Source organism: Capsicum annuum, chromosome 2 (assembly GCF_002878395.1).
Source record: "Capsicum annuum cultivar UCD-10X-F1 chromosome 2, UCD10Xv1.1, whole genome shotgun sequence".
Taxonomy (NCBI): Eukaryota; Viridiplantae; Streptophyta; class Magnoliopsida; order Solanales; family Solanaceae; genus Capsicum; species Capsicum annuum.
This window is the reverse complement of record NC_061112.1, coordinates 72,735,350-72,749,025: the sequence shown is the minus strand read 5'-3', so window position 1 is coordinate 72,749,025 and position 13,676 is coordinate 72,735,350. Positions and strand designations below refer to the sequence as shown.

At 38.4% G+C, this 13,676-nt stretch overlaps 1 pseudogene; it reads right to left on the bottom strand.

Annotated features, from left to right (window-relative positions):
* Positions 1-210: 210 nt before the first annotated feature.
* On the bottom strand, positions 211-3,679 carry LOC124896185 (annotated as a pseudogene).
* Positions 3,680-13,676: the final 9,997 nt, after the last annotated feature.

The following is a 13,676-nucleotide window of genomic DNA, read 5'->3' as shown; positions in this document are numbered from 1 at the left end:
GGGACTTGAGATACTTGTCAAGCAACACCCTAGTTTGGGTCGTAATAAAGTTGGTATCAGATCCTAGGTTTATGGTCAATTGGGTGTCCACAAAGACGTGTCAAGTAGAGTCACTTTTATGGGATGTAGTATGCCATACTTATAAGAGAGAGGCTATGAGACATTTAGGAATGTTTTTCTTTCTTGGTGAGTACAGTATCTTTCCCAGGGTCAGGCCTGAGTTGCAGCATCAAGGTTTAAGCCAAATTGAGCAAGGGCGGCCACGTTGCGATATTGTGCCAATTCTAGTTTTTAACTATCACAGACTTTTTTTTATAGTTTTCAATTGAGCGGCAGACCCAAAGCGATTGATAGATAAGATGACGTTAATAGCAGGTCTAATTCTATGATACAAATGCTTTGTTTCTAAACAGATTTGTCCATCAGTAATGGGGATCACATTAGTGGGAATATAGGCTAATATGTCTCCAACTTGTGTTTCAATGATGGCTAAGGCGGTCAAGATACCTGCGCCTATCTGATCTAATCGTTTAGCTGCTCTTTCTAAGATATAGGAATGTAAATAGAAAACATCCCCTGGGAAAGTGATAGCCTAAAGGACTATCAACACACGAAATTGACAATAGATAGCAAAAATCAGCAAACGCACAAAAGGAAAAACAACACACTTAGAAGAAAAGAGATGAAGAAGAGATGCAAAAAGTAAAGGTAGTAGAGAGACCCTCACTTCCACCAATGAATAGCACTAAAAGTTGTATCAAACCTGTAAACACACATCACCAATGTAATCTCAAACCACTCTCTTAGGTGACCCAAAGGACTCACATTTCCTCAAGCACACCTTTCTTGCCAAATATCCAATACAAGTGAAATCCTCTTTCAATATTCAATTTTGGTTTTCCCTCTCTTAAGGAGAAGAGGAAAACTACAATCTACCACTAAGATTACAATTTAAAAAGTCACTCAATTCATTATCTCAAAAAATAAGGAAATTAAGAGCTAAGGTGTCTATTTATACTATTACAAGATAATGACTCAAATGCCCTTAATGAAGGGCTTTCGGAAAGGCGCCCATGGAGTGTCATTTTAATGTGTAAAAAGTACATCATGCCCTTAATGAGAGGTGCCTATGGAGTGTAAGATCCCTCCCTCTTTCTTTACTTGAACAAAGCTTCGAAAAGGCTCCAAAAGATCTTTAATTCGCAACTTGAACCTTTGATAATACCTTGTATCTTTTATTGTGCTCTTCATGCTTGTATCAGAAAGCCTCATGACCTGGTGGTTGGCATAACAATAATGAAATTTGTCGATATGCTACCGCCTGTTTACTAAGATCATCATAGATTATTAATGGATGCATTCTATTATCATAGATATATTCCCCTATTTCACTCCCAGAATATGGTGCCAAAAATTATAGAGGAGCATGATCTAAAGCGGTGGCTACTTTAAGAATAGCATATTCCAAAGAATTAGCTTATGAAAGAATTTGAACTAATTATGCCACAATTGAGAGTTTCTGTCCAATCACTACATAGACACAATATAATGTCTCACTCTCAGAGGTGGCCTTCGAGTTTAGTTTCTTTTGGTTTAATATGTATTGATAGCAATAGCCATTTTTCCAGTTTATTGGTCCCCGATTATAAGTTCTCATTGACCAAGACCTATAGGAACTATGCTATCTACCATTTTTAAACCTATTTCCATAGGATCGTGAACTGATTTATGTTCAATAATCCTAGGGGCTTTCACTTCCACACGTCTTTGCTTTTGATTACTTAGAGCCCTCCTTCCATTAATAGGTACTCCCAAGCTATCGACCACACACCCTAGCATAGCCTTTACCACTGGAACATCCATAATAGGTCTAGTGTGCTTGATAAGATCTCCTTATTTAATAGTAGTACACTACCAAAGACAACAATCCCTACATTCTTCTTCTCAAAATTCAAGGCTATTCCTTTCACACCACTGGAAAATTTCACCATTTCCCCAGCATGAATCTTATTCAATTCGTAAACATGTGCAATCCCATCTTCAACTGAGACTACTCGACGGATTCCACCCACTTGAAAATTTATGTAAAAGTTGCTAATTCGACTTTATAATAGACTTCTTAGTTCCATAGATCTAGGAGAAAATTCCATAATTTAGATAGATAGAAGGGAGAATGCCGCTGACAAGGAAGAGCTCTGCTAGTATCTTTCTATTAAGCCAAAGACTAATGCTAAGTCTTGCCAAGAAATCGCTTTCAAAACCCTTTTATAAGGCAGGCTGCGGTGGGTCCCATAGTTTTCTATTTGAGATAGGTGGTCTAAGTGTCCAAGGATAATGGCTTCCCATATGGATATAAGAGTTCCCTCCTAATCTGGTGCCTTTCTGAACAAGAGATGTGTCTTGCACTTTGTCTGAATGATGGGTTTCCTCTATCATTAGTTTTATTTGGAATTGAGCCTCGAGAATATCAAAGAAAATATGCTCGGGTAGGGGACACCCAAATGTATAGAATAAAAGGTACACATTAAGCTCTCTTAGCCTCTCTCCATCCTTCTATAATGGATGATAAAGCTCAATAATAGAAGGCTCTGTGGGTTCACTAGGGTTAGAAGAGTCTTGGGCCGATTTGTTAAGATCGACTTTGGAATTTCCAGGGGAATTGATTCCAAATAAATCAAAAAATAAATTTATAAAACTAAATCCCCTTTCTCCAGCGGAATTACCATCTATGTGCAAGCCGCTACAACCGCTAACCAAAGTGAGGATCCAAAGAAGAAGGTAGATAGGCACTTCAAAACCAAAGAGCCTAAAAAGAGCACGTAAGGCTTGGAGGAAAAAAGAATCTTTGACCCTCTCCATAATAAGGTAGGGATCAAAGCCAATTGGATGAGATAAAGAACAGGTAGTAAAAAGAAGGGTAGAAAGAAAAATCAAAGAATGAATTAAAGATGAAGAAAAAGGGTGAAGGATATTCATGATATTAAAAAAGATTTCTGTTCATTCCGATCTGCTCACAGAGTGGTATACCCCCAAAAAGAGAGGCTTGTTAGAAATCGCTAGTTGGGTTTGTTTATCAAACCAAGAAAGACATGTGGCTTTTAGGCATGGTAACTAAACACTTAGTTAGCGTTAGCTTTTTTTTTTCCAACTCAGGTCTTTTATTAACATACGATATTATTTTGCCACTTCACAGGTGTAAGTGCTATAGTACAACATTGACTGGTGTGCTTTGGTATAACCGGGGAGCTGGAACCATAGAAAGACTGTACCCGGCATCCCTTCCTATCATCAGGCAGCTATCTCGAGCTTATTGAACACTATCTTTCTTCTTTTTCTTTTCTAATCATCGAATTTCTCTCAATTTTCCCCCCATTTTCATTGGATCACTCACTGATATATGTTCTAGAATCCTACAATTAATTGGCATAGGGTGATAAGTCATCAATTTGACAACTTACTAGCACTTTTTAAGCCTAAATTATCATGATTTTCCATTGATTTGATGGTACACTCTTACGTAATGCCCATTTATATAGGTAAAAATAAAAAAAGAAGATTGGGCAAGTCATTCAAGTCATCAAGAGGCGAAATATGAAGGAAATGAGTCATCCACTTTGCATCCACTTCACATCTTCTTTGGAGCAGCTAGCCATCTGCTCTCTGTCTTCTCTTCATCCATTTTTGATCCGCTCAAGTAGATCAAGGATAAGGTGGTAGTTTTGTAATTTTCATCAAATGTAGAGTGGAGTTTAAAATAAGGATTTTAGCTCCTTTTTCAAGACCTAGTTTTTCATCTTTTGAAGATAGCCTCCCTTTTGGCTCTTAGCTTCTCTCTTCTCTTTTAGCACTTATCTTTTCTTTTTTGAGAATTTTGTACTAAGCTTGATGAAAAATACATGGTAGTGATTTTCCTTTAAAGAATTATTGAAACCCCAAGTGTGGAATTAAATTGTCTCTATCTCTCATGGATGAGGTTAATGATAACTTTGGTATATTATTATCCCTTTTTTCTATGAGTAGCTAAATTTTAATCTTGGGGTTATGCTTACTTGGGTAGTGGTAGTGCATGGGTTTTAGCTAATTATTTTTCTAATTAGTTAGTTGTGATGGGTGTTGCATTTATTTCATGAATTAATTGAGAGTTGGGGGTTGTACACTCCAACCACCCTAGAACCCATGTCATTCTTGAAAGAGAGGACATGGGTGAGGAATAAATGCAACCAATAACTTGATTCATTTCATTTAATGATATCTCTTAGACGTAAGGATGTCAATTGAGGCAATAGATGTGGAGAATTTTCACACTTGTGAGGTGTTCAAAAGAACCCATTTGTGAAATTTGGTGTTGTAATTGAAAGATTTACACTAATACATTGACATCTAGCCTACCCATGACTTTTAGCTAAAAGTTGAATAAATGGCTAAATACCCATGCATGATCCCACACCTATAATTGCATAACCCCAAGGCTTATTCTCAATTGAGTTCACTCTTAGAATTTTTCAACGTCAAGCTAGTGAACTAAAATTAAAGTAGTTGTCATTTATAAATACATTCAAACTAAATCCCCCCATTTTACATTTATGCTTTCTTTATTCACATTACGGGTCATGTTTTAGTAAACTATTAATACTCTTGAGTTTTGAATTCCATGCTTTCACTCCTTGTGGATTCGACCCCGACCTAAGTTGGGTTATTATATTGACAATGATTGCTTACATCCATTCAAGAGTGTAATTTGAGTGTTATCAAAAATGGCGCCGATGTTGGGGAGTGAAACATAGTTTTCACTCTTGTAGTGTTTTTAATTACTTTGGGCTAGCCGTAGTGTTTTATTTTACATTGTTTGGTATTTTTGTTCTTTCTTATGTGAGTATAATAGTATACATGATACGATGAGCCAACACGGTAGTAATCCCAGGATGGTTGATGGAATCTTGAGGATGCAGATCACCTTGGTGATGCGAGCCGAGCTAGTGCTATTCATATCCCACCGACTGAAGGAAATAGAGTGTTTCACGTTACTAGCATGGTGCTTCATTTTCTTCAAATGAAAGGGTTATTTGGAGGCCAAGCTCATGAGGATGCTAATCTACACTTGAAGAATTTTATTGATGTGTGTTCTCCATTTGACATAGCCCATATATCTCAAGAGTCAATCCGGTTGCGTATTTTCCCATTCTCTTTGATGGGATAAGCGGTTTTATGGTTGCGGTCTTTCCCCATGGGATCTATCACTATATGGAGTGAGCTCATGGAGACATTCTTGGATAGATATTTTCCTTCTTCTTAGATGTTGCAACTAAGAGATGAAATCATCAACTTTTACTAACTTAATGGCGAACCGTTATATGAGGTTTGGCAACGATTCAATAAGTTAATACAATGCCCAAATTATGAGGTTCCAGATAAGATTCTTCTACAAATTTTATATAGGGCATTAGATCAATTGAATAAGATGGTAGTCGATAATGCAGCCGTGGGTTCTCTTATTATACTATCGTATAGTGTTGTGTAAACTTTATTAGATCAAGTGACCAAGTAAAGTAGAGGGTGGCACACAAGAGGTACCGAGGTAGCCGTGGGGTCTCTCTCTGCATCTTTTGTAAGTTAAGAGCAAAAGAAAAAAAATGAAGAAAGAGATGTAAATATGACTAAAGTGATGACACAACTTGATTTTCTTACCAAGCATGTAATGGGGGATCCTCCAAAGGTGGTTAATGTCGTTTCTTATAAGAATGCTAAAGCTTATGATGATGAGGAAGCATAGTCTCTTGATGAATAAATTTGGTTCTTGTCAAACCAATCGGAGGGTTTTTGTCCTACTTACCAAAGGCAAGGTGGGAATCAAGGTTGGAAGGAAAAAGATTGTGATTGAAGAGATAAGAAGAGATATTATGATTGGTATGTACCTCTACATGATCGGGCAAAGGGTAAAGATTCGAGTTCCATTGACCCAGATGAGCTTAAAAGTAAAGATGTCCTTGCTCGGATTTTAATGGGTGTTGAGGGGACCAACAAGATAGTGAGAGAAATGAAAGGTGACATCTTATAATTAAATCAAACGGTAACATCTCACTCAGCCTCTATCAAGCAACTCAAACCTTAATTGGGCCAAATCTCGACATAACTTAATGCAAGACCAAAGGTTACATTACCTAGTGACATGGTTTTCAATCCTAAAAATGATGCTCACATCATGGTTATTGTCACTAGGCGTGCTCAAACTCTTGGTAAAGATGTTGTTGATCTTGGTGAAGACCCCAATGCAAAGGTAAATGAAGAACAAGCCAATGCAAAGAGAAAGCGGCTAGAAGATCCAATTAATAAAGATCCAAATCCTAATGAGACAAGTGTTGAATGACCAATGGTAGTTGAAGAAAATCTTGAAAGTTAGAAAACTCCAAAAGTGATTGAGGATGATACTCCAAAAATGGATAAAACTCCAATTGTTCTATTTCCACAAATCAAAATTCCTCCCCTATTCCCACAAAGGATCAAGAAGAAGGATGATGATACTAAGTTTAAGAAGTTCCTTGGAAAGTTTAGCAATTTATCGGTGAATATTCCATTGCTAGAAGTCTTACAAAAAATGCCCGGTTATGCTAAATTTATGAAGGACTTGGCTACAAAGAAGTGAGTCATGGATTTTGAAATAATTGAGGTAACCCACAATTGTAGTGCTATAATGTCTAGCACAATGGTGGTGAAGAAAGAAGATCCGGATGTATTTACTATTTCTTGCACAATCGGAGTCTACAAATTTGGAAAAACATTGTGTGATCTTGGGACAAGTATTAATTTGATGCCATTTGTCGTGTTTCAAAAGTTAGGATTGGGTTCTCCTAAGCCTACCACTATGAGGCTTCTAATAGGTGATCGTTCAATCAAAAAGCCCATGGGTGTGTTGTATGATATTTTGGTGAAAGTTGACCGGTTTATCTTTCTAGTCGACTTCGTTATTCTTCATTGTGAGATTGATCATGAGGTCCCAATCATTCTTAGTAGACCTTTTTTAGATACCAGAAGGGCCTTAGTAGATGTGGAATGTGGGGAGATGAAATTTTAGGTTAACAATGAAGAAATATTCTTCAATGTGTGTAAGTCCATGAAGCAACCTATGGACTTGCAAGTTATTTCAGTGATTGATGTGGTTGATGATGAGGTGGCTAACACCATTGAAATAGATCTTGTGAATGACCTATTGGTGGGTGTATTATTGAACTTTAGAAGTGAGATGGTTGAAGAATATGATGAGGTAGTAGCTTTATTGACGGGTCTTGGATCTTACACCAAGAACCCGATCAAATTGGATCTTGATTTGAAAAATCGTAAGAGTCCACCCGCCAAGCCGTCTATTATTGAACCACCTCAACTCAAACTTAAGACGTTACCATCCCATCTCTAATATGTTTTCTTAGGTGAGGATAATACATTTCCAATCACTGCAGTGGGTGATCTTGAACCTTGTCAAGTGGATGCCGTGAAATCAATTATGAAAAAGTTTATTCGTGCCATCAGATGGACTATCGCGAATATTATAGGCATTCCTCCTGAAATTTGTTCTCATAAAATCAAGTTAAATATTGATCATGTTCCTAGTGTGGAACACAAAAGGAGACTCAATCAACTAATGCAATAGGTGGTCAAGAAGGAAATCATTAAGTGGCTTGATGCAGGAGTTGTCTACCCAATTTCTAATAGAACGTGCGTGAGTTAGGTCCAATGTGTTCCCAAGAAGGGCATCATGATGGTGGTCTTGAATGAGAATAATGATCTTGTACCTATGCATTCGATCACGAGTTGGAGAGTGTGTATGTATTATTGCAAATTGAACTCGTGGATCGAGAAAGACCATTTTTCTATGCCCTTTATGGATCAAATGTTGGATAAACTCGCCGATCGAGGTTGGTATTACTTCCTTGATAGTTACTCACGGTACAATAAAATTTGCATTGCCCCAGAAGACCTAGAAAAGACCACTTTCAATTGTCCCTATGGCACATTTGCTTTCAAGCTCATGCCCTTTGGGTTATGCAACGCGCCGGCCATATTTCAACAATGCATGTTGTCCATTTTTGCCGATATGGTAGAGAATACATTGGAGGTTTTCATGGATGACTTTTTTGTGTTTTTAGATTCATTTGATTCTTGCCTTGCTTACAGAAGTAAAGTCCTTGAACGATGTGAGGAGACTAATCTTGTTTTGAATTGGGAAAAATGTCATTTCATGGTCAAGGAATGAATTTTTCTAGGCTACAAAATTTCGAGAAAGGGCATCTAAGTGGATCAAGCAAAAGTTGAGGTGATTGTTAAGTTACCTCTAATGATCTCCACGAAGGGCTTTAGAAGTTTTCTTGGTCACGCCGGGTCCTATCGGCGTTTGATTAGAGATTTCTCAAAGATCGCTCATCCTGTATGCAAGATTCTTTAAAAGGAGGCAAAATTTGAATTTGGTGATGATTGTGTAAAATCTTTCAATTTCCCCAAGGAACTTGTATCGGCTCCTATCATAGTTACTCCGGATTGGTCATCGCCTTTTGAATTAATGTGTGATGCAAGTGGTGTTGCTCTATGTGCAGTTTTGGGCCAAAGAAAAGAGAAGTTGTTCCACCCAATTTATTATGCAAGCAAGATATTGAATGGTGCTCAACGTAATTATACGGTTACAAAATAAGAGTTATTAGTGGTGGTGTATACTTTTGAGAAGTTTCGGGCTTATTTGTTAGCCACGAAAGTGGTTGTACACACGGACCACCCCGCTCTTTGATATCTCATGGCAAAGAAAGAAGCAAAACCTAGATTGATTAGGTGGATATTTCTCTTGCAAGAGTTCGATTTTGAAGTGAAAGATCGAAAGGGGTGCAAAAGTAAAGTAGCCGACCACCTTTCCCGCCTTGAATCCAATCATAAAAAGTGGGGTGAGATTGATATTGATGACACCTTCCCCGATGAGCTAGTCATGTCACTTTCGGGGAGCATTACACCTTGGTATGCGGATTGTGTGAACTATATTGTGAGCGGTGAGTTTCTCGATGAGTTAAATCATTATCAAAAGAAGCGATTTCTCTTTGATGTGAAAAAGTATTTTTGGGATGAATCATTCTTGTTCAGGAAGTGTACGGATGGTATGATCCGTAGGTGTGTCATGGAAGTGGAAATTATAGATATTCTTGAGGCTTATCACTTCTCTCCGTTCGGTGGTCATCATGATGGGATCCGAACAGCTGGTAAGGTCCTTTAAAGAGGATATTATTGTCCTACCCTTCATAGAGATACTTATGAAATGGTCAAAATATGCCCTTAATGCCAAATGCAAGGTGGTGTTTCGAGGAGGCATAAGATGCCTCTTAAGCCCAATCTTGAGGTTGAACTATTTGATATATGGGGATCGACTTCATGGGTTCCTTTGTGAGCTCATATGGTAATAAATATATCTTGGTAGCCATCGATTATGTATCAAAGTGGGTGAAATCCATTGCTTTTCCAAACAAGAAAGGCAAGAGTGTCACATTTTTCTTGAAGAAGTACATCTTTACAAGGTTTGGGACTCCAAGGGCAATTATTAGTGATGGCAGCTCTTATTTTTGTAATCGGGTCTTCGGTGCTTTGCTTGATAAGTATAGGGTGAAGCATAAGGTTGCTACTTCTTACTATCCCCAATCTAGTGGCCAAGTTGAAGTCTCGAATCGTGAAATCAAGTCCATCCTTGAGAAAATTGTGAATGTTAGTCGTACGAATTGGGCAAGGCAACTCGATGATGCTCTTTAGGCATATAGAACGGCCTATAAAACTCCTATTGGTATGTCCCTTTACTAATTGGTGTTTGGGAAGGCTTGTCACTTAGCCGTTGAGTTAGAACATAAGCTTTATGGGCTTTGAAGAAGTTGAATATAGATTAGGAGAATGCTTCAAAATCGAGAGTGAATCAACTTCATGAGTTGGACGAGTTTTGACTCAAAGCATATGAAAGTTCTGTGTTGTACAAAGAGAAGATGAAGAGGTGGCATGATGCCAAAATCTTAAAGTGAGAGTTTTATGTGGGTGATGATGTCCTCCTCTTCAATTCTAGATTGAAACTTTTCGCGGGAAAGCTTAGATCGAAGTGGTCAGGACTGTTCGTGATCTCAAATGTTTACCCGAGTGGAACTATTGAGTTGGAAGATCACGCGAAGAAGAAATTTGTGGTGAATGGCCAACAATTGAAGCACTATTATGTGGGTGGACTCGAAGTGACTAAGATTGATTCACTTTGCTTCAAAGATCCAAAATGATGATCAAGTGATGTCGTGCCACGACTATAACTACGGGCTTCTTGGGAGGCAACCCAAGATTTATTTTTGATGTTTTTAATATTAATTTTAGTTTAGTGTTGTTTGATGTAGGTAATATAATAAAATTTGGGCGCGAGAAGGTTGGATCAGAGGCTTGAAACTAAGCTCTGAACCATGAACTTGTGAAGGGAAATTCTTGCCTTAAACTGGAACAACCTACGCTGCACCTGCTTGAGCAGGTCAGCCGCAGGTACAAGGCATTTGGGACATATGTGAGACTAATTTTAGTGGAACATTCTGCCTAGACCTGCTTTGCAACTATTGCAGCAGTCCAGGCACAGGTTGGGAGCAGTCCAGACGCAAGAGAAGCAAAGAATAACCTGGTAAGTTGCTGCCTTGACCTGCACTGCAATTGAGTAAGCATTCCAGGTGCAGGTCCGTCGTACATTGGATACGGATGGCCTCACGCTGGAGCAAACAAAAGATGGTAGTATTCTGCCCAGGTATGCACTGGAACTACTTCAGTAGTCCAGCTGCAGATACTAAGCATATGGACCATAGGTTTGTTTTAAACTTTAATGATGTTTTAAAAATGGGTCAAGCCTTGTGGGCTAACCCGATCCATCAGCCCAAAATGTTTTAAACATATAAAAAAAAGAAGCCAAATCATTCCACACTTGAATATTTCTCGTTACAATGAACTTCCAAATGGCTCTTTTCTCACAAACACAACATCTCTCTTTCTTGAACAACAATTTCTAAGCAAGAAGTTAAAGAATTCTTTTGGACTTGTGCTTCAATTTTTCTCGTCTCTTAAATTAAGAAAGATATGCTCTCTCATGACTTCACTTTTGAATTCTCTCTTAAGGGATGGACATAATACTTGATACCTCATGATAGTTTGTCATGTAAAGTTAGTTTTTGTGAGCTTATTGGGGTGATTAATACTTGTTGGAATGATTAGATTGTCATTGGTGCCTTTTTTCACTAGTTTAACTCATAATACTCTCATAAATGAAGCTAGTGCACCATGTGTTTGACAAAATGCCCATAAAACCTTTCTTGCTTATTTTGTGTGGTGGGTGGCTCAAGTACAATAGTATGAACACCTTGAATATGTTTGGAGATGATTTGGTGAGATGAGTTTGCTCTCTTGTGCTTTTATTCTCTTTATCCACGTTCTTGGTTGGCATGCGCACTATGTGTTTGTTGAAATGACAATAAGAGAGGAATGTATTGTATGCATTTGATGGACAATGTGACTTTCCTTAGGACATGATGTGGTCATTTTTTATGCATCGTTTTGGATCCAATTGAACCTAATAATAAAATTGTTGGTAGTCATTGGTTGAGGGAGATTGTTGGGAGATAGGTCATCCATAGTACTTGTTGGTCACTAAGACTAACCAGGAAACATGAATGTATGCCTTGCCCTATGATAGATTGGATGACATCATTCTTAAGGGTATTGATCATTCTTGTTTCCATTGGAGGTTACGCATGTCCTATGAGCTAGTTTTGAGAAATGTAAAGAATGTGAGACAATGTTGTGCCTAAAAGATTAAGTGTTGTAGTAAATGGAACCCATGGACTCTAGTGATGAATTACCTTGCATATTTCAAAAATTTTCTTTTCTTATCTTTATTTTCTTTCTTAACTTACAAAATTCCCCAAAAAATATGTTTTACCTTTTGTCTTTTGTTTTGGTTTTGTTTTGTTTATTTCTCATAGGTATGTCTCCAAGGAAAAACTTGCCACGACAAGCTAGAAAGGGTAATGCCCCAGATAAAGGCAAGGCAAAAGCTACATTCGAAAGGGGTAAAGAACTGGTCTCCAAAGATACTCAAAAAGTCCCAAATACCTAAGCTATCAATGATCGTGCATGGGAGGTAAGAAAGGAAGCGGATCAAATTCAGTTTGGTTTAGAAGGTGTGAAAGAGTTATATAATGAGTGGGTAACTACTCGGGGGTTCAATCCTGAGAAGATCTTTAGGATGAAGGCAGTGGACATCCATTTCCCTAAAATTATTGCCGAAATTGAAGAATATAGTTGGGAACTCTTCACAGATATGATGCCCTCTTCTTACCAATTATGCTATTTCACGATGATTGTTCAGGAGTTCTATGCTTCCTAAGTTGTTAGGCACAATGAAAAAAAATACAAAATGCTAATTGCCGCACAACCTTGCCTCGAGAGTGTATTGGTTCGAGGAGTGGAAGTCCCTTTCACGGCCTCAAAGATCAACGAGATCTATTTTTCTTGTGACTTAGATTTTGTGGTGCAGTGCAATATTGGCAGACATTAAATATATCCATGGCTTTCTAGGGTGATTGATAAGAGTCTTTCTCCATGGGCTAATGGTGTGGGTCAAATCAAGAGGAGAGATCTTTTGGTTCAAGGTAAACATTGGCTTGGATTTGTGGGTAACCGTTTACTTTCCTCAATAAATGACCAAGATATCGTGGTTGATAAGGCCATCATTTTTGGTTACATCATGCATAAAATTACTATCAATCCAGGAGAGTTGATAGCAGAGATGATTAAGTTTAGCGCAAAGCAAGCGGGTACTTTATTGCCCTTTCCGGCACTCATATCCATGCTTTCTCTTAAGTTTAAAATCCCACTACTCTCTAAGATTGATCAACGGTTTATATGCACCGGCGTCATTAACATCACATAGTGTAAGGATAAGGATAAATCTACGGGCTTAAAAAGGAAAGCTTTGGTTTTGGTAGACTCGGGTGTGGAAGGATTGGCGAGCTCAGAGGGGGAGGAGATTCTTCCAAATTCTACACTTGATGTCGAGGCCCATTAGGATTCTGTCGATACTCCTCCATTATCGATAACTATACCACCACCTCGGTCCACACAATCAGCACGGTCTTCTTCGGTGGTATTTTCCAAGGTCGCTTCCATGACTAGCAAACAATGCTACGCTTACTCGATTGGTGATGGATATTCCCCAGTTTATTCAGGATGCTATAGCACCTCTTCGTGCTCGTTTAGCAAATTTATAGTAAAGTACGCTTGAGATGAGGGAAAATTGTGAGGGAGTGGCATCTGTGAAGGCAAACCTTGATAGTTTACGGGCGGAGATTCACTCCAGACAACCCTTCTTTAGTCTTGATGAGGCAGAAATTGCTTTTCCACTGGAGACTTCAGGACTAGTGCTTCCATTTGATGATTTGTTTAGAGTGGGTCATGAAAACATTGATGATGAGGTCGAGGTTGATCTTATAGAGGGGCTACCTGAGGCTCAATAGGTTGAGCTTACCATGTATTTATCCAGGGATAAGGAGTATGCACGAAGGGTTGGGGCTAGTTCTAGCACTCGACATGATGATGAGTCACCCTTCACAGCAAATTCGATGAGAGAAGCCCAGTCTGACGAGGCTCCCATT